Source organism: Phalangium opilio, unplaced genomic scaffold (assembly GCF_054372755.1).
Source record: "Phalangium opilio isolate 3A_F unplaced genomic scaffold, DU_Popi_V2 ptg000352l_1, whole genome shotgun sequence".
In the NCBI taxonomy this organism is placed as follows: domain Eukaryota; kingdom Metazoa; phylum Arthropoda; class Arachnida; order Opiliones; family Phalangiidae; genus Phalangium; species Phalangium opilio.
In genome coordinates this window covers 8,537,147-8,555,648 of record NW_028324228.1, presented here as the reverse complement: position 1 = coordinate 8,555,648, position 18,502 = coordinate 8,537,147, and the positions used below count along the sequence as shown (strand labels likewise).

Below are 18,502 nucleotides of genomic sequence, written 5' to 3'. Positions count from 1 at the left end.
AGTCTCAGATGTGATGTAAAAAGTCAAAGTTTTTCCACAATACCTGACGACCATTTCATTTCTGAGCTTCCTTGGCTCCATGGTTAGCGTGTTCGGCTGTTAACCGAAAGGTTGGTGGTTCGAGCCCATCCGGGAGCGGTGTTGTGAGGTCTTAGATGTAACGTAAAATTCAGAGTTTTTTAAAAATATCTGACGAACATTTAATTTTTGGGCTTCCGTGGCGCAATGGTTAGCGCGTTCAGCTGTTATTCAAAAGGTTTGTGGTTCGAGCCCATCCGGGAGCGGTGTTTTGAAGTCTCTGATGTGACGTAAAAAGTCAGAGTTTTTCCACAATACCTGACGACCATTTCATTTCTGAGCTTCCTTGGCTCGAAGGTTAGCGCGTTCGGATGTTAACCAAAAGGTTGGTGGTTCGAGCCCACCCGGCTGCCGTGTTGTGAAGTCTCAAATGTAACGTAAAAAGCCAAAGTTTTTCCACAATAGCTGACGACCGTTTAATTTTTGAGCTTCCGTGGCGCAATGGTTAGCGCGTTCGGCTGTTAACAGAAAGGTTGGTGGTTCGAGCCCACCCGGGAGCGGTGTTGTGAGATCTCAAACGTAATGTCAAATGCCAAAGTTTTTCCACAATACCTGACGACCATTTAATTTTTGAGCTTCCGTGGCGCAATGGTTAGCGCGTTCGGGTGTTAAACGAAAGGTTGGTGGTTCGAGCCCACCCGGGAGCGGTGTTGTGAATTTTCACATGTAACGTAAAAATCCAAAGTTTTTCCACAATACCTGACGAACATTTAATCTTTGGGCTTCCGTTGCGCAATGGTTAACGCCGTCGGCTGTTAACCGAAAGGTTGGTGGTTCGAGCCCATCTGGGAGCGGTGTTGTGAGGTCTTAGATGTAACGTAAAATTCAGAGTTTTTTTAAAAATAACTGACGAACATTTAATTTTTGGGCTTCCGTGGCGCAATGGTTAGCGCGTTCGGCTGTTAACCGAAAGGTTGGTGGTTCGAGCCCATCCGTGAGCGGTGTTGTGAGGTCTCAGATGTGACGTAAAATCAAAGTTTTTCCACAATACCTGACGACCATTTCATTTCTGAGCTTCCTTGGCTCCATGGTTAGCGTGTTCGGATGTTAAGCTTAAGGTTGGTGGTTCGAGCCCACCCGGGAGCAGTGTTGTGAAGTCTCAAATGTAACGTAAAAAGCCAAAGTTTTTCCACAATACCTGACGACCATTTAATTTTTGGGCTTCCGTGGCTCAATGGTTAGCGCGTTCGGCTGTTAACTAATAGGTTGGTGGTTCGAGCCCACCCGGGAGCGGAGTTGTGAAATCTCACAGGTAACGTAAAAATCCAAAGTTTTTCCACAATACCTGACGAACATTTAATCTTTGGGCTTCCGTTGCGCAATGGTTAACGCCGTCGGCTGTTAACCGAAAGGTTGGTGGTTCGGGCCCATCCGGGAGCGGTGTTGTGAGGTCTTAGATGTAACGTAAAATTCAGAGTTTTTTAAAAATATCTGACGAACATTTAATTTTTGGGCTTCCGTGGCGCAATGGTTAGCGCGTTCAGCTCTTATTCAAAAGGTTTGTGGTTCGAGCCCATCCGGGAGCGGTGTTTTGAAGTCTCTGATGTGACGTAAAAAGTCAGAGTTTTTCCACAATACCTGACGACCATTTCATTTCTGAGCTTCCTTGGCTCGAAGGTTAGCGCGTTCGGATGTTAACCAAAAGGTTGGTGGTTCGAGCCCACCCGGCTGCCGTGTTGTGAAGTCTCAAATGTAACGTAAAAAGCCAAAGTTTTTCCACAATACCTGACGACCGTTTAATTTTTGGGCTTCCGTGGCGCAATGGTTAGCGCGTTCGGCTGTTAACCGAAAGGTTGGTGGTTCGAGCCCACCCGGGAGCGGTGTTGTGAGATCTCAAACGTAATGTCAAATGCCAAAGTTTTTCCACAATACCTGACGACCATTTAATTTTTGAGCTTCCCTGGCGCAATGGTTAGCGCGTTCGGCTGTTAACCGAAAGGTTGGTGGTTCGAGCCCACCCGGGAGCGGTGTTGTGAAATCTCACATGTAACGTAAAAATCCAAAGTTTTTCCACAATACCTGACGAACATTTAATCTTTGGGCTTCCGTTGCGCAATGGTTAACGCCGTCGGCTGTTAACCGAAAGGTTGGTGGTTCGAGCCCATCCGGGAGCGGTGTTGTGAGGTCTTAGATGTAACGTAAAATTCAGAGTTTTTTAAAAATAACTGACGAACATTTAATTTTTGGGCTTCCGTGGCGCAATGGTTAGCGCGTTCGGCTGCTAACCGAAAGGTTGGTGGTTCGAGCCCATCCGGGAGCGGTGTTGTGAAGTCTCAGATGTGACGTAAAAAGTCAAAGTTTTTCCACAATACCTGACGACCATTTCATTTCTGAGCTTCCTTGGCTCCATGGTTAGCGTGTTCGGATGTTAAGCTTAAGGTTGGTGGTTCGAGCCCACCCGGGAGCAGTGTTGTGAAGTCTCAAATGTAACGTAAAAAGCCAAAGTTTTTACACAATACCTGACGACCATTTAATTTTTGGGCTTCCGCGGCTCAATGGTTAGCGCGTTCGGCTGTTAACTAATAGGTTGGTGGTTCGAGCCATCCCGGGAGCGGAGTTGTGAAATCTCACATGTAACGTAAAAATCCAAAGTTTTTCCACAATACCTGACGAACATTTAATCTTTGGGCTTCCGTTGCGCAATGGTTAACGCCGTCGGCTGTTAACCGAAAGATTGGTGGTTCGAGCCCATCCGGGAGCGGTGTTGTGAGGTCTTAGATGTAACGTAAAATTCAGAGTTTTTTAAAAATAACTGACGAACATTTAATTTTTGGGCTTCCGTGGCGCAATGGTTAGCGCGTTCGGCTGTTAACCGAAAGGTTGGTGGTTCGAGCCCATTCGGGAGCGGTGTTGTGAAGTCTCAGATGTGACGTAAAAAGTCAAAGTTTTTCCACAATACCTGACGACCATTTCATTTCTGAGCTTCCTTGGCTCCATGGTTAGCGTGTTCGGATGTTAAGCTTAAGGTTGGTGGTTCGAGCCCACCCGGGAGCAGTGTTGTGAAGTCTCAAATGTAACGTAAAAAGCCAAAGTTTTTCCACAATACCTGACGACCATTTAATTTTTGGGCTTCCGTGGCTCAATGGTTAGCGCGTTCGGCTGTTAACTAATAGGTTGGTGGTTCGAGCCCACCCGGGAGCGGAGTTGTGAAATCTCACAGGTAACGTAAAAATACAAAGTTTTTCCACAATACCTGACGAACATTTAATCTTTGGGCTTCCGTTGCGCAATGGTTAACGCCGTCGGCTGTTAACCGAAAGGTTGGTGGTTCGAGCCCATCCGGGAGCGGTGTTGTGAGGTCTTAGATGTAACGTAAAATTCAGAGTTTTTTAAAAATATCTGACGAACATTTAATTTTTGGGCTTCCGTGGCGCAATGGTTAGCGCGTTCAGCTGTTATTCAAAAGGTTTGTGGTTCGAGCCCATCCGGGAGCGGTGTTTTGAAGTCTCTGATGTGACGTAAAAAGTCAGAGTTTTTCCACAATACCTGACGACCATTTCATTTCTGAGCTTCCTTGGCTCGAAGGTTAGCGCGTTCGTATGTTAACCAAAAGGTTGGTGGTTCGAGCCCACCCGGCTGCCGTGTTGTGAAGTCTCAAATGTAACGTAAAAAGCCAAAGTTTTTCCACAATACCTGACGACCGTTTAATTTTTGAGCTTCCGTGGCGCAATGGTTAGCGCGTTCGGCTGTTAACCGAAAGGTTGGTGGTTCGAGCCCACCCGGGAGCGGTGTTGTGAGATCTCAAACGTAATGTCAAATGCCAAAGTTTTTCCACAATACCTGACGACCATTTAATTTTTGAGCTTCCCTGGCGCAATGGTTAGCGCGTTCGGCTGTTAACCGAAAGGTTGGTGGTTCGAGCCCACCCGGGAGCGGTGTTGTGAAATCTCACATGTAACGTAAAAATCCAAAGTTTTTCCACAATACCTGACGAACATTTAATCTTTGGGCTTCCGTTGCGCAATGGTTAACGCCGTCGGCTGTTAACCGAAAGGTTGGTGGTTCGAGCCCATCCGGGAGCGGTGTTGTGAGGTCTTAGATGTAACGTAAAATTCAGAGTTTTTTAAAAATAACTGACGAACATTTAATTTTTGGGCTTCCGTGGCGCAATGGTTAGCGCGTTCGGCTGCTAACCGAAAGGTTGGTGGTTCGAGCCCATCCGGGAGCGGTGTTGTGAAGTCTCAGATGTGACGTAAAAAGTCAAAGTTTTTCCACAATACCTGACGACCATTTCATTTCTGAGCTTCCTTGGCTCCATGGTTAGCGTGTTCGGATGTTAAGCTTAAGGTTGGTGGTTCGAGCCCACCCGGGAGCAGTGTTGTGAAGTCTCAAATGTAACGTAAAAAGCCAAAGTTTTTCCACAATACCTGACGACCATTTAATTTTTGGGCTTCCGCGGCTCAATGGTTAGCGCGTTCGGCTGTTAACTAATAGGTTGGTGGTTCGAGCCATCCCGGGAGCGGAGTTGTGAAATCTCACATGTAACGTAAAAATACAAAGTTTTTCCACAATACCTGACGAACATTTAATCTTTGGGCTTCCGTTGCGCAATGGTTAACGCCGTCGGCTGTTAACCGAAAGGTTGGTGGTTCGAGCCCATCCGGGAGCGGTGTTGTGAGGTCTTAGATGTAACGTAAAATTCAGAGTTTTTTAAAAATATCTGACGAACATTTAATTTTTGGGCTTCCGTGGCGCAATGGTTAGCGCGTTCAGCTGTTATTCAAAAGGTTTGTGGTTCGAGCCCATCCGGGAGCGGTGTTTTGAAGTCTCTGATGTGACGTAAAAAGTCAGAGTTTTTCCACAATACCTGACGACCATTTCATTTCTGAGCTTCCTTGGCTCGAAGGTTAGCGCGTTCGGATGTTAACCAAAAGGTTGGTGGTTCGAGCCCACCCGGCTGCCGTGTTGTGAAGTCTCAAATGTAACGTAAAAAGCCAAAGTTTTTCCACAATACCTGACGACCGTTTAATTTTTGAGCTTCCGTGGCGCAATGGTTAGCGCGTTCGGCTGTTAACCGTAAGGTTGGTGGTTCGAGCCCACCCGGGAGCGGTGTTGTGAGATCTCAAACGTAATGTCAAATGCCAAAGTTTTTCCACAATACCTGACGACCATTTAATTTTTGAGCTTCCGTGGCGCAATGGTTAGCGCGTTCGGCTGTTAAACGAAAGGTTGGTGGTTCGAGCCCACCCGGGAGCGGTGTTGTGAATTTTCACATGTAACGTAAAAATCCAAAGTTTTTCCACAATACCTGACGAACATTTAATCTTTGGGCTTCCGTTGCGCAATGGTTAACGCCGTCGGCTGTTAACCGAAAGGTTGGTGGTTCGAGCCCATCTGGGAGCGGTGTTGTGAGGTCTTAGATGTAACGTAAAATTCAGAGTTTTTTAAAAATAACTGACGAACATTTAATTTTTGGGCTTCCGTGGCGCAATGGTTAGCGCGTTCGGCTGTTAACCGAAAGGTTGGTGGTTCGAGCCCACCCGGGAGCGGTGTTGTGAGATCTCAAACGTAATGTCAAATGCCAAAGTTTTTCCACAATACCTGACGACCATTTAATTTTTGAGCTTCCCTGGCGCAATGGTTAGCGCGTTCGGCTGTTAACCGAAAGGTTGGTGGTTCGAGCCCACCCGGGAGCGGTGTTGTGAAATCTCACATGTAACGTAAAAATCCAAAGTTTTTCCACAATACCTGACGAACATTTAATCTTTGGGCTTCCGTTGCGCAATGGTTAACGCCGTCGGCTGTTAACCGAAAGGTTGGTGGTTCGAGCCCATCCGGGAGCGGTGTTGTGAGGTCTTAGATGTAACGTAAAATTCAGAGTTTTTTAAAAATAACTGACGAACATTTAATTTTTGGGCTTCCGTGGCGCAATGGTTAGCGCGTTCGGCTGCTAACCGAAAGGTTGGTGGTTCGAGCCCATCCGGGAGCGGTGTTGTGAAGTCTCAGATGTGACGTAAAAAGTCAAAGTTTTTCCACAATACCTGACGACCATTTCATTTCTGAGCTTCCTTGGCTCCATGGTTAGCGTGTTCGGATGTTAAGCTTAAGGTTGGTGGTTCGAGCCCACCCGGGAGCAGTGTTGTGAAGTCTCAAATGTAACGTAAAAAGCCAAAGTTTTTCCACAATACCTGACGACCATTTAATTTTTGGGCTTCCGTGGCTCAATGGTTAGCGCGTTCGGCTGTTAACTAATAGGTTGGTGGTTCGAGCCCACCCGGGAGCGGAGTTGTGAAATCTCACAGGTAACGTAAAAATACAAAGTTTTTCCACAATACCTGACGAACATTTAATCTTTGGGCTTCCGTTGCGCAATGGTTAACGCCGTCGGCTGTTAACCGAAAGGTTGGTGGTTCGAGCCCATCCGGGAGCGGTGTTGTGAGGTCTTAGATGTAACGTAAAATTCAGAGTTTTTTAAAAATATCTGACGAACATTTAATTTTTGGGCTTCCGTGGCGCAATGGTTAGCGCGTTCAGCTGTTATTCAAAAGGTTTGTGGTTCGAGCCCATCCGGGAGCGGTGTTTTGAAGTCTCTGATGTGACGTAAAAAGTCAGAGTTTTTCCACAATACCTGACGACCATTTCATTTCTGAGCTTCCTTGGCTCGAAGGTTAGCGCGTTCGGATGTTAACCAAAAGGTTGGTGGTTCGAGCCCACCCGGCTGCCGTGTTGTGAAGTCTCAAATGTAACGTAAAAAGCCAAAGTTTTTCCACAATACCTGACGACCGTTTAATTTTTGAGCTTCCGTGGCGCAATGGTTAGCGCGTTCGGCTGTTAACCGTAAGGTTGGTGGTTCGAGCCCACCCGGGAGCGGTGTTGTGAGATCTCAAACGTAATGTCAAATGCCAAAGTTTTTCCACAATACCTGACGACCATTTAATTTTTGAGCTTCCGTGGCGCAATGGTTAGCGCGTTCGGCTGTTAAACGAAAGGTTGGTGGTTCGAGCCCACCCGGGAGCGGTGTTGTGAATTTTCACATGTAACGTAAAAATCCAAAGTTTTTCCACAATACCTGACGAACATTTAATCTTTGGGCTTCCGTTGCGCAATGGTTAACGCCGTCGGCTGTTAACCGAAAGGTTGGTGGTTCGAGCCAATCTGGGAGCGGTGTTGTGAGGTCTTAGATGTAACGTAAAATTCAGAGTTTTTTAAAAATAACTGACGAACATTTAATTTTTGGGCTTCCGTGGCGCAATGGTTAGCGCGTTCGGCTGTTAACCGAAAGGTTGGTGGTTCGAGCCCATCCGTGAGCGGTGTTGTGAGGTCTCAGATGTGACGTAAAATCAAAGTTTTTCCACAATACCTGACGACCATTTCATTTCTGAGCTTCCTTGGCTCCATGGTTAGCGTGTTCGGATGTTAAGCTTAAGGTTGGTGGTTCGAGCCCACCCGGGAGCAGTGTTATGAAGTCTCAAATGTAACGTAAAAAGCCAAAGTTTTTCCACAATACCTGACGACCATTTAATTTTTGGGCTTCCGTGGCTCAATGGTTAGCGCGTTCGGCTGTTAACTAATAGGTTGGTGGTTCGAGCCCACCCGGGAGCGGAGTTGTGAAATCTCACAGGTAACGTAAAAATCCAAAGTTTTTCCACAATACCTGACGAACATTTAATCTTTGGGCTTCCGTTGCGCAATGGTTAACGCCGTCGGCTGTTAACCGAAAGGTTGGTGGTTCGAGCCCATCCGGGAGCGGTGTTGTGAGGTCTTAGATGTAACGTAAAATTCAGAGTTTTTTAAAAATATCTGACGAACATTTAATTTTTGGGCTTCCGTGGCGCAATGGTTAGCGCGTTCAGCTCTTATTCAAAAGGTTTGTGGTTCGAGTCCATCCGGGAGCGGTGTTTTGAAGTCTCTGATGTGACGTAAAAAGTCAGAGTTTTTCCACAATACCTGACGACCATTTCATTTCTGAGCTTCCTTGGCTCGAAGGTTAGCGCGTTCGGATGTTAACCAAAAGGTTGGTGGTTCGAGCCCACCCGGCTGCCGTGTTGTGAAGTCTCAAATGTAACGTAAAAAGCCAAAGTTTTTCCACAATACCTGACGACCGTTTAATTTTTGGGCTTCCGTGGCGCAATAGTTAGCGCGTTCGGCTGTTAACCGAAAGGTTGGTGGTTCGAGCCCACCCGGGAGCGGTGTTGTGAGATCTCAAACGTAATGTCAAATGCCAAAGTTTTTCCACAATACCTGACGACCATTTAATTTTTGAGCTTCCCTGGTGCAATGGTTAGCGCGTTCGGCTGTTAACCGAAAGGTTGGTGGTTCGAGCCCACCCGGGAGCGGTGTTGTGAAATCTCACATGTAACGTAAAAATCCAAAGTTTTTCCACAATACCTGACGAACATTTAATCTTTGGGCTTCCGTTGCGCAATGGTTAACGCCGTCGGCTGTTAACCGAAAGGTTGGTGGTTCGAGCCCATCCGGGAGCGGTGTTGTGAGGTCTTAGATGTAACGTAAAATTCAGAGTTTTTTAAAAATAACTGACGAACATTTAATTTTTGGGCTTCCGTGGCGCAATGGTTAGCGCGTTCGGCTGCTAACCGAAAGGTTGGTGGTTCGAGCCCATCCGGGAGCGGTGTTGTGAAGTCTCAGATGTGACGTAAAAAGCCAAAGTTTTTCCACAATACCTGACGACCATTTAATTTTTGGGCTTCCGTGGCTCAATGGTTAGCGCGTTCGGCTGTTAACTAATAGGTTGGTGGTTCGAGCCCACCCGGGAGCGGAGTTGTGAAATCTCACAGGTAACGTAAAAATACAAAGTTTTTCCACAATACCTGACGAACATTTCATTTCTGAGCTTCCTTGGCTCCATGGTTAGCGTGTTCGGATGTTAAGCTTAAGGTTGGTGGTTCGAGCCCACCCGGGAGCAGTGTTGTGAAGTCTCAAATGTAACGTAAAAAGCCAAAGTTTTTCCACAATACCTGACGACCATTTAATTTTTGGGCTTCCGTGGCTCAATGGTTAGCGCGTTCGGCTGTTAACTAATAGGTTGGTGGTTCGAGCCCACCCGGGAGCGGAGTTGTGAAATCTCACAGGTAACGTAAAAATACAAAGTTTTTCCACAATACCTGACGAACATTTAATCTTTGGGCTTCTGTGGCGCAATGGTTAGCGCGTTCGGCTGTTAACCGAAAGGTTGGTGGTTCGAGCCCATCCGGGAGCGGTGTTGTGAGGTCTTAGATGTAACGTAAAATTCAGAGTTTTTTAAAAATACCTGACGAACATTTAATCTTTGGGCTTCTGTGGCGCAATGGTTAGCGCGTTCGGCTGTTAACCGAAAGGTTGGTGGTTTGAGCCCACCCGGGAGCGGTGTTGTGAGCTCTCACATGTAACGTAAAAAGCCAAAGTGTTTCCACAATACCCGACGACCATTTAATTTTTGGGCTTCCGTGGCGCAATGGTTAGCGCGTTCGGCTGTTAACCGAATGGTTGGTGGTTCGAGCCCATCCGTGAGCGGTGTTGTGAGGTCTCAGATGTGACGTAAAAAGTCAAATTTTTCCACAATACCTGACGAACATTTAATCTTTGGGCTTCCGTTGCGCAATGGTTAACGCCGTCGGCTGTTAACCGAAAGGTTGGTGGTTCGAGCCCATCCGGGAGCGGTGTTGTGAGGTCTTAGATGTAACGTAAAATTCAGAGTTTTTTAAAAATAACTGACGAACATTTAATTTTTGGGCTTCCGTGGCGCAATGGTTAGAGCGTTCAGCTGTTAACCGAAAGGATGGTGGTTCGAGCCCACCCGGGAGCGGTGTTGTGAGCTCTCACATGTAACGTAAAAAGCCAAAGTTTTTCCACAATACCTGACGAACATTTAATCTTTTGGGCTTCCGTTGCGCAATGGTTAACGCCGTCGGCTGTTAACCGAAAGGTTGGTGGTTCGAGCCCATCCGGGAGCGGTGTTGTGAGGTCTTAGATGTAACGTAAAATTCAGAGTTTTTTAAAAATACCTGACGAACATTTAATCTTTGGGCTTCTGTGGCGCAATGGTTAGCGCGTTCGGCTGTTAACCGAAAGGTTGGTGGTTCGAGCCCACCCGGGAGCGGTGTTGTGAGCTCTCACATGTAACGTAAAAAGCCAAAGTGTTTCCACAATACCCGACGACCATTTAATTTTTGGGCTTCCGTGGCGCAATGGTTAGCGCGTTCGGCTGTTAACCGAAAGGTTGGTGGTTCGAGCCCACCCGGGAGCGGTGTTGTGAGCTCTCACATGTAACGTAAAAAGCCAAAGTGTTTCCACAATACCCGACGACCATTTAATTTTTGGGCTTCCGTGGCGCAATGGTTAGCGCGTTCGGCTGTTAACCGAAAGGTTGGTGGTTCGAGCCCACCCGGGAGCGGTGTTGTGAGCTCTCACATGTAACGTAAAAAGCCAAAGTGTTTCCACAATACCCGACGACCATTTAATTTTTGGGCTTCCGTGGCGCAATGGTTAGCGCGTTCGGCTGTTAACCGAAAGGTTGGTGGTTCGAGCCCATCCGTGAGCGGTGTTGTGAGGTCTCAGATGTGACGTAAAAAGTCAAATTTTTCCACAATACCTGACGAACATTTAATCTTTGGGCTTCCGTTGCGCAATGGTTAACGCCGTCGGCTGTTAACCGAAAGGTTGGTGGTTCGAGCCCATCCGGGAGCGGTGTTGTGAGGTCTTAGATGTAACGTAAAATTCAGAGTTTTTTAAAAATAACTGACGAACATTTAATTTTTGGGCTTCCGTGGCGCAATGGTTAGAGCGTTCAGCTGTTAACCGAAAGGATGGTGGTTCGAGCCCACCCGGGAGCGGTGTTGTGAGCTCTCACATGTAACGTAAAAAGCCAAAGTTTTTCCACAATACCTGACGAACATTTAATCTTTTGGGCTTCCGTTGCGCAATGGTTAACGCCGTCGGCTGTTAACCGAAAGGTTGGTGGTTCGAGCCCATCCGGGAGCGGTGTTGTGAGGTCTTAGATGTAACGTAAAATTCAGAGTTTTTTAAAAATAACTGACAAACATTCAATTTTTGGGCTTCCGTGGCGCAATGGTTAGAGCGTTCAGCTGTTATTCAAAAGGTTTGTGGTTCGAGCCCATCCGGGAGCGGTGTTGTGAAGTCTCGGATGTGACGTAAAAAGTCAAAGCTTTTCCACAATACCAGACGAACATTTAATCTTTGGGCTTCCGTTGCACAATGGTTAACGCCGTCGGCTGTTAACCGAAAGGTTGGTGGTTCGAGCCCATCCGGGAGCGATGTTGTGAGGTCGTAGATGTAACGTAAAATTCAGAGTTTTTTAAAAATAACTGACGAACATTTAATTTTTGGGCTTCCGTGGCGCAATGGTTAGCGCGTTCGGCTGTTAACCGAAAGGTTGGTGGTTCGAGCCCATCCGGGAGCGGTGTTGTGAGGTCTTAGATGTAACGTAAAATTCAGAGTTTTTTAAAAATAACTGACGAACATTTAATTTTTGGGCTTCCGTGGCGCAATGGTTAGAGCGTTCAGCTGTTAACCGAAAGGATGGTGGTTCGAGCCCACCCGGGAGCGGTGTTGTGAGCTCTCACATGTAACGTAAAAAGCCAAAGTGTTTCCACAATACCCGACGACCATTTAATTTTTGGGCTTCCGTGGCGCAATGGTTAGCGCGTTCGGCTGTTAACCGAAAGGTTGGTGGTTCGAGCCCACCCGGGAGCGGTGTTGTGAGCTCTCACATGTAACGTAAAAAGCCAAAGTGTTTCCACAATACCCGACGACCATTTAATTTTTGGGCTTCCGTGGCGCAATGGTTAGCGCGTTCGGCTGTTAACCGAAAGGTTGGTGGTTCGAGCCCACCCGGGAGCGGTGTTGTGAGCTCTCACATGTAACGTAAAAAGCCAAAGTGTTTCCACAATACCCGACGACCATTTAATTTTTGGGCTTCCGTGGCGCAATGGTTAGCGCGTTCGGCTGTTAACCGAAAGGTTGGTGGTTCGAGCCCATCCGTGAGCGGTGTTGTGAGGTCTCAGATGTGACGTAAAAAGTCAAACTTTTCCACAATACCTGACGAACATTTAATCTTTGGGCTTCCGTTGCGCAATGGTTAACGCCGTCGGCTGTTAACCGAAAGGTTGGTGGTTCGAGCCCATCCGGGAGCGGTGTTGTGAGGTCTTAGATGTAACGTAAAATTCAGAGTTTTTTAAAAATAACTGACGAACATTTAATTTTTGGGCTTCCGTGGCGCAATGGTTAGCGCGTTCGGCTGTTAACCGAAAGGTTGGTGGTTCGAGCCCATCCGGGAGCGGTGTTGTGAGTACTTAGATGTAACGTAAAATTCAGAGTTTTTTAAAAATACCTGACGAACATTTAATCTTTGGGCTTCTGTGGCGCAATGGTTAGCGCGTTCGGCTGTTAACCGAAAGGTTGGTGGTTCGAGCCCACCCGGGAGCGGTGTTGTGAGCTCTCACATGTAACGTAAAAAGCCAAAGTGTTTCCACAATACCCGACGACCATTTAATTTTTGGGCTTCCGTGGCGCAATGGTTAGCGCGTTCGGCTGTTAACCGAAAGGTTGGTGGTTCGAGCCCACCCGGGAGCGGTGTTGTGAGCTCTCACATGTAACGTAAAAAGCCAAAGTGTTTCCACAATACCCGACGACCATTTAATTTTTGGGCTTCCGTGGCGCAATGGTTAGCGCGTTCGGCTGTTAACCGAAAGGTTGGTGGTTCGAGCCCACCCGGGAGCGGTGTTGTGAGGTCTTAGATGTAACGTAAAATTCAGAGTTTTTTAAAAATAACTGACGAACATTTAATTTTTGGGCTTCCTTGGCTCCATGGTTAGCGTGTTCGGATGTTAAGCTTAAGGTTGGTGGTTCGAGCCCACCCGGGAGCAGTGTTGTGAAGTCTCAAATGTAACGTAAAAAGCCAAAGTTTTTCCACGATACCTGACGACCATTTAATTTTTGGTTTTCCGTGGCTCAATGGTTAGCGCGTTCGGCTGTTAACTAATAGGTTGGTGGTTCGAGCCCACCCGGGAGCGGAGTTGTGAAATCTCACAGGTAACGTAAAAATCCAAAGTTTTTCCACAATACCTGACGAACATTTAATCTTTGGGCTTCCGTTGCGCAATGGTTAACGCCGTCGGCTGTTAACCGAAAGGTTGGTGGTTCGAGCCCATCCGGGAGCGGTGTTGTGAGGTCTTAGATGTAACGTAAACTTCAGAGTTTTTTAAAAATACCTGACGAACATTTAATCTTTGGGCTTCCGTGGCGCAATGGTTAGCGCGTTCGGCTGTTAACTGAAAGGTTGGTGGTTCGAGACCATCCGGGAGCGGTGTTGTGAGGTCTCAGATGTGACGTAAAAAGTCAAAGTTTTTCCACAATACCTGACGACCATTTAATTTTTGGTTTTCCGTGGCTCAATGGTTAGCGCGTTCGGCTGTTAACTAATAGGTTGGTGGTTCGAGCCCACCCGGGAGCGGAGTTGTGAAATCTCACAGGTAACGTAAAAATCCAAAGTTTTTCCACAATACCTGACGAACATTTAATCTTTGGGCTTCCGTTGCGCAATGGTTAACGCCGTCGGCTGTTAACCGAAAGGTTGGTGGTTCGAGCCCATCCGGGAGCGGTGTTGTGAGGTCTTAGATGTAACGTAAACTTCAGAGTTTTTTAAAAATACCTGACGAACATTTAATCTTTGGGCTTCCGTGGCGCAATGGTTAGCGCGTTCGGCTGTTAACTGAAAGGTTGGTGGTTCGAGACCATCCGGGAGCGGTGTTGTGAGGTCTCAGATGTGACGTAAAAAGTCAAAGTTTTTCCACAATACCTGACGACCATTTAATTTTTGAGCTTCCGTGGCGCAATGGTTAGCGCGTTCGGCTGTTAACCGAAAGGTTGGTGGTTCGAGCCCACCCGGGAGCGGTGTTGTGAGCTCTCACATGTAACGTAAAAAGCCAAAGTGTTTCCACAATACCCGACGACCATTTAATTTTTGGGCTTCCGTGGCGCAATGGTTAGCGCGTTCGGCTGTTAACCGAAAGGTTGGTGGTTCGAGCCCACCCGGGAGCGGTGTTGTGAGCTCTCACATGTAACGTAAAAAGCCAAAGTGTTTCCACAATACCCGACGACCATTTAATTTTTGGGCTTCCGTGGCGCAATGGTTAGCGCGTTCGGCTGTTAACCGAAAGGTTGGTGGTTCGAGCCCACCCGGGAGTGGTGTTGTGAGGTCTAAGTTGTAACGTAAAATTCAGAGTTTTTTAAAAATACCTGACGAACATTTAATCTTTGGGCTTCTGTGGCGCAATGGTTAGCGCGTTCGGCTGTTAACCGAAAGGTTGGTGGTTCGAGCCCACCCGGGAGCGGTGTTGTGAGCTCTCACATGTAACGTAAAAAGCCAAAGTGTTTCCACAATACCCGACGACCATTTAATTTTTGGGCTTCCGTGGCGCAATGGTTAGCGCGTTCGGCTGTTAACCGAAAGGTTGGTGGTTCGAGCCCACCCGGGAGCGGTGTTGTGAGCTCTCACATGTAACGTAAAAAGCCAAAGTGTTTCCACAATACCCGACGACCATTTAATTTTTGGGCTTCCGTGGCGCAATGGTTAGCGCGTTCGGCTGTTAACCGAAAGGTTGGTGGTTCGAGCCCACCCGGGAGCGGTGTTGTGAGGTCTTAGATGTAACGTAAAATTCGGAGTTTTTTAAAAATAACTGACGAACATTTAATTTTTGGGCTTCCTTGGCTCCATGGTTAGCGTGTTCGGATGTTAAGCTTAAGGTTGGTGGTTCGAGCCCACCCGGGAGCAGTGTTGTGAAGTCTCAAATGTAACGTAAAAAGCCAAAGTTTTTCCACAATACCTGACGACCATTTAATTTTTGGTTTTCCGTGGCTCAATGGTTAGCGCGTTCGGCTGTTAACTAATAGGTTGGTGGTTCGAGCCCACCCGGGAGCGGAGTTGTGAAATCTCACAGGTAACGTAAAAATCCAAAGTTTTTCCACAATACCTGACGAACATTTAATCTTTGGGCTTCCGTTGCGCAATGGTTAACGCCGTCGGCTGTTAACCGAAAGGTTGGTGGTTCGAGCCCATCCGGGAGCGGTGTTGTGAGGTCTTAGATGTAACGTAAACTTCAGAGTTTTTTAAAAATACCTGACGAACATTTAATCTTTGGGCTTCCGTGGCGCAATGGTTAGCGCGTTCGGCTGTTAACTGAAAGGTTGGTGGTTCGAGACCATCCGGGAGCGGTGTTGTGAGGTCTCAGATGTGACGTAAAAAGTCAAAGTTTTTCCACAATACCTGACGACCATTTAATTTTTGAGCTTCCGTGGCGCAATGGTTAGCGCGTTCGGCTGTTAACCGAAAGGTTGGTGGTTCGAGCCCACCCGGGAGCGGTGTTGTGAGCTCTCACATGTAACGTAAAAAGCCAAAGTGTTTCCACAATACCCGACGACCATTTAATTTTTGGGCTTCCGTGGCGCAATGGTTAGCGCGTTCGGCTGTTAACCGAAAGGTTGGTGGTTCGAGCCCAACCGGGAGCGGTGTTGTGAGGTCTTAGATGTAACGTAAAATTCAGAGTTTTTTAAAAATAACTGACGAACATTTAATTTTTGGGCTTCCTTGGCTCCATGGTTAGTGTGTTCGGATGTTAAGCTTAAGGTTGGTGGTTCGAGCCCACCCGGGAGCAGTGTTGTGAAGTCTCAAATGTAACGTAAAAAGCCAAAGTTTTTCCACAATACCTGACGACCATTAAATTTTTGGTTTTCCGTGGCTCAATGTTTAGCGCGTTCGGCTGTTAACTAATAGGTTGGTGGTTCGAGCCCACCCGGGAGCGGAGTTGTGAAATCTCACAGGTAACGTAAAAATCCAAAGTTTTTCCACAATACCTGACGAACATTTAATCTTTGGGCTTCCGTTGCGCAATGGTTAACGCCGTCGGCTGTTAACCGAAAGGTTGGTGGTTCGAGCCCATCCGGGAGCGGTGTTGTGAGGTCTTAGATGTAACGTAAACTTCAGAGTTTTTTAAAAATACCTGACGAACATTTAATCTTTGGGCTTCCGTGGCGCAATGGTTAGCGCGTTCGGCTGTTAACTGAAAGGTTGGTGGTTCGAGACCATCCGGGAGCGGTGTTGTGAGGTCTCAGATGTGACGTAAAAAGTCAAAGTTTTTCCACAATACCTGACGACCATTTAATTTTTGAGCTTCCGTGGCGCAATGGTTAGCGCGTTCGGCTGTTAACCGAAAGGTTGGTGGTTCGAGCCCACCCGGGAGCGGTGTTGTGAGCTCTCACATGTAACGTAAAAAGCCAAAGTGTTTCCACAATACCCGACGACCATTTAATTTTTGGGCTTCCGTGGCGCAATGGTTAGCGCGTTCGGCTGTTAACCGAAAGGTTGGTGGTTCGAGCCCACCCGGGAGCGGTGTTGTGAGCTCTCACATGTAACGTAAAAAGCCAAAGTGTTTGCACAATGCCCGACGACCATTTAATTTTTGGGCTTCCGTGGCGCAATGGTTAGCGCGTTCGGCTGTTAACCGAAAGGTTGGTGGTTCGAGCCCACCCGGGAGCGGTGTTGTGAAATCTCACATGTAACGTAAAAATCCAAAGTTTTTCCACAATACCTGACGAACATTTAATCTTTGGGCTTCCGTTGCGCAATGGTTAACGCCGTCGGCTGTTAACCGAAAGGTTGGTGGTTCGAGCCCATCCGGGAGCGGTGTTGTGAGGTCTTAGATGTAACGTAAAATTCAGAGTTTTTTAAAAATAACTGACGAACATTTAATTTTTGGGCTTCCGTGGCGCAATGGATAGCGCGTTCGGCTGTTAACCGAAAGGTTGGTGGTTCGAGCCCATCCGGGAGCGGTGTTGTGAGGTCTTAGATGTAACGTAAAATTCAGAGTTTTTTAAAAATACCTGACGAACATTTAATCTTTGGGCTTCTGTGGCGCAATGGTTAGCGCGTTCGGCTGTTAACCGAAAGGTTGGTGGTTCGAGCCCACCCGGGAGCGGTGTTGTGAGCTCTCACATGTAACGTAAAAAGCCAAAGTGTTTCCACAATACCCGACGACCATTTAATTTTTGGGCTTCTGTGGCGCAATGGTTAGCGCGTTCGGCTGTTAACCGAAAGGTTGGTGGTTCGAGCCCACCCGGGAGCGGTGTTGTGAGCTCTCACATGTAACGTAAAAAGCCAAAGTGTTTCCACAATACCCGACGACCATTTAATTTTTGGGCTTCCGTGGCGCAATGGTTAGCGCGTTCGGCCTTTAACCGAAAGGTTGGTGGTTCGAGCCCATCCGTGAGCGGTGTTGTGAGGTCTCAGATGTGACGTAAAAAGTCAAAGTTTTTCCACTATACCTGACGAACATTTAATCTTTGGGCTTCCGTTGCGCAATGGTTAACGCCGTCGGCTGTTAACCGAAAGGTTGGTGGTTCGAGCCCATCCGGGAGCGGTGTTGTGAGGTCTTAGATGTAACGTAAAATTCAGAGTTTTTTAAAAATAACTGACGAACATTTAATTTTTGGGCTTTCGTGGCGCAATGGTTAGAGCGTTCAGCTGTTATTCGAAAGGTTGGTGGTTCGAGCCCACCCGGGAGCGGTGTTTTGAAGTCTCGGATGTGACGTAAAAAGTCAGAGTTTTTCCACAATACCTGACGACCATTTCATTTCTGAGCTTCCTTGGCTCGAAGGTTAGCGCGTTCGGATGTTAACCAAAAGGTTGATGGTCCGAGCCCACCCGGCTGCCGTGTTGTGAAGTCTCAAATGTAACGTAAAAAGCCAAAGTTTTTCCACAATACCTGACGAACATTTAATCTTTGAGCTTCCGTGGCGCAATGGTTAGCGCGTTCGGCTGTTAACCGAAAGGTTCGTGGTTCGAGCCCATCCGGGAGCGGTGTTGTGAGGTCTCAGATGTGACGTAAAAAGTCAAAGTTTTTCCACAATACCTGACGAACATTTAATTTTTGGGCTTCCGTTGCGCAATGGTTAACGCCGTCGGCTGTTAACCGAAAGGTTGGTGGTTCGAGCCCATCCGGGAGCGGTGTTGTGAGGTCTTAGATGTAACGTAAAATTCAGAGTTTTTTAAAAGTAACTGACGAACATTTAATTTTTAGCTTCCGTGGCGCAATGGTTAGCGCGTTCGGCTGTTAACCGAAAGGTTGGTGGTTCGAGCCCATCCGGGAGCGGTGTTGTGAGGTCTTAGATGTAACGTAAAATTCAGAGTTTTTTAAAAATACCTGACGAACATTTAATCTTTGGGCTTCTGTGGCGCAATGGTTAGCGCGTTCGGCTGTTAACAGAAAGGTTGGTGGTTCGAGCAGACCCGGGAGCGGTGTTGTGAAGTCTCAAATGTAACGTAAAAAGCCAAGGTTTTTCCACAATACCTGACGAACATTTAATCTTTGGGCTTCCGTGGCGCAATGGTTAGCGCGTTCGGCTGTTAACCGAAAGGTTGGTGGTTCGAGCCCACCCAGGAGCCGTGTTGTGAAGTCTCAAATGTAACGTAAAA

At 47.3% G+C, this 18,502-nt stretch overlaps 21 non-coding genes across 21 annotated transcripts; all 21 read left to right on the top strand.

Moving 5' to 3' along the window:
* Positions 1-1,825: 1,825 nt before the first annotated feature.
* Positions 1,826-1,898, top strand: TRNAN-GUU (transfer RNA asparagine (anticodon GUU)). Its single transcript has one exon. It is a non-coding gene; the product is annotated as a tRNA-Asn (tRNA).
* Positions 1,899-2,265: 367 nt separating this feature from the next.
* On the top strand, positions 2,266-2,338 carry TRNAS-GCU (transfer RNA serine (anticodon GCU)). Its single transcript has one exon. It is a non-coding gene; the product is annotated as a tRNA-Ser (tRNA).
* Positions 2,339-3,733: 1,395 nt separating this feature from the next.
* TRNAN-GUU (transfer RNA asparagine (anticodon GUU)) lies at positions 3,734-3,806 on the top strand. Its single transcript has one exon. It is a non-coding gene; the product is annotated as a tRNA-Asn (tRNA).
* A 367-nt stretch (positions 3,807-4,173) lies between these two features.
* On the top strand, positions 4,174-4,246 carry TRNAS-GCU (transfer RNA serine (anticodon GCU)). The gene has a single exon. It is a non-coding gene; the product is annotated as a tRNA-Ser (tRNA).
* A 1,248-nt stretch (positions 4,247-5,494) lies between these two features.
* Positions 5,495-5,567, top strand: TRNAN-GUU (transfer RNA asparagine (anticodon GUU)). The gene has a single exon. It is a non-coding gene; the product is annotated as a tRNA-Asn (tRNA).
* Positions 5,568-5,934: 367 nt separating this feature from the next.
* TRNAS-GCU (transfer RNA serine (anticodon GCU)) lies at positions 5,935-6,007 on the top strand. The gene has a single exon. It is a non-coding gene; the product is annotated as a tRNA-Ser (tRNA).
* Positions 6,008-8,574: 2,567 nt separating this feature from the next.
* On the top strand, positions 8,575-8,647 carry TRNAS-GCU (transfer RNA serine (anticodon GCU)). The gene has a single exon. It is a non-coding gene; the product is annotated as a tRNA-Ser (tRNA).
* Positions 8,648-10,188: 1,541 nt separating this feature from the next.
* TRNAN-GUU (transfer RNA asparagine (anticodon GUU)) lies at positions 10,189-10,261 on the top strand. Its single transcript has one exon. It is a non-coding gene; the product is annotated as a tRNA-Asn (tRNA).
* Positions 10,262-10,335: 74 nt separating this feature from the next.
* Positions 10,336-10,408, top strand: TRNAN-GUU (transfer RNA asparagine (anticodon GUU)). The gene has a single exon. It is a non-coding gene; the product is annotated as a tRNA-Asn (tRNA).
* Positions 10,409-11,654: 1,246 nt separating this feature from the next.
* On the top strand, positions 11,655-11,727 carry TRNAN-GUU (transfer RNA asparagine (anticodon GUU)). The gene has a single exon. It is a non-coding gene; the product is annotated as a tRNA-Asn (tRNA).
* Positions 11,728-11,801: 74 nt separating this feature from the next.
* Positions 11,802-11,874, top strand: TRNAN-GUU (transfer RNA asparagine (anticodon GUU)). Its single transcript has one exon. It is a non-coding gene; the product is annotated as a tRNA-Asn (tRNA).
* Positions 11,875-12,533: 659 nt separating this feature from the next.
* Positions 12,534-12,606, top strand: TRNAN-GUU (transfer RNA asparagine (anticodon GUU)). Its single transcript has one exon. It is a non-coding gene; the product is annotated as a tRNA-Asn (tRNA).
* A 74-nt stretch (positions 12,607-12,680) lies between these two features.
* Positions 12,681-12,753, top strand: TRNAN-GUU (transfer RNA asparagine (anticodon GUU)). Its single transcript has one exon. It is a non-coding gene; the product is annotated as a tRNA-Asn (tRNA).
* A 1,100-nt stretch (positions 12,754-13,853) lies between these two features.
* Positions 13,854-13,926, top strand: TRNAN-GUU (transfer RNA asparagine (anticodon GUU)). The gene has a single exon. It is a non-coding gene; the product is annotated as a tRNA-Asn (tRNA).
* A 74-nt stretch (positions 13,927-14,000) lies between these two features.
* On the top strand, positions 14,001-14,073 carry TRNAN-GUU (transfer RNA asparagine (anticodon GUU)). The gene has a single exon. It is a non-coding gene; the product is annotated as a tRNA-Asn (tRNA).
* Positions 14,074-14,440: 367 nt separating this feature from the next.
* On the top strand, positions 14,441-14,513 carry TRNAN-GUU (transfer RNA asparagine (anticodon GUU)). The gene has a single exon. It is a non-coding gene; the product is annotated as a tRNA-Asn (tRNA).
* A 74-nt stretch (positions 14,514-14,587) lies between these two features.
* Positions 14,588-14,660, top strand: TRNAN-GUU (transfer RNA asparagine (anticodon GUU)). Its single transcript has one exon. It is a non-coding gene; the product is annotated as a tRNA-Asn (tRNA).
* Positions 14,661-15,320: 660 nt separating this feature from the next.
* Positions 15,321-15,393, top strand: TRNAN-GUU (transfer RNA asparagine (anticodon GUU)). The gene has a single exon. It is a non-coding gene; the product is annotated as a tRNA-Asn (tRNA).
* Positions 15,394-16,200: 807 nt separating this feature from the next.
* TRNAN-GUU (transfer RNA asparagine (anticodon GUU)) lies at positions 16,201-16,273 on the top strand. The gene has a single exon. It is a non-coding gene; the product is annotated as a tRNA-Asn (tRNA).
* A 74-nt stretch (positions 16,274-16,347) lies between these two features.
* On the top strand, positions 16,348-16,420 carry TRNAN-GUU (transfer RNA asparagine (anticodon GUU)). Its single transcript has one exon. It is a non-coding gene; the product is annotated as a tRNA-Asn (tRNA).
* Positions 16,421-16,494: 74 nt separating this feature from the next.
* Positions 16,495-16,567, top strand: TRNAN-GUU (transfer RNA asparagine (anticodon GUU)). The gene has a single exon. It is a non-coding gene; the product is annotated as a tRNA-Asn (tRNA).
* Positions 16,568-18,502: the final 1,935 nt, after the last annotated feature.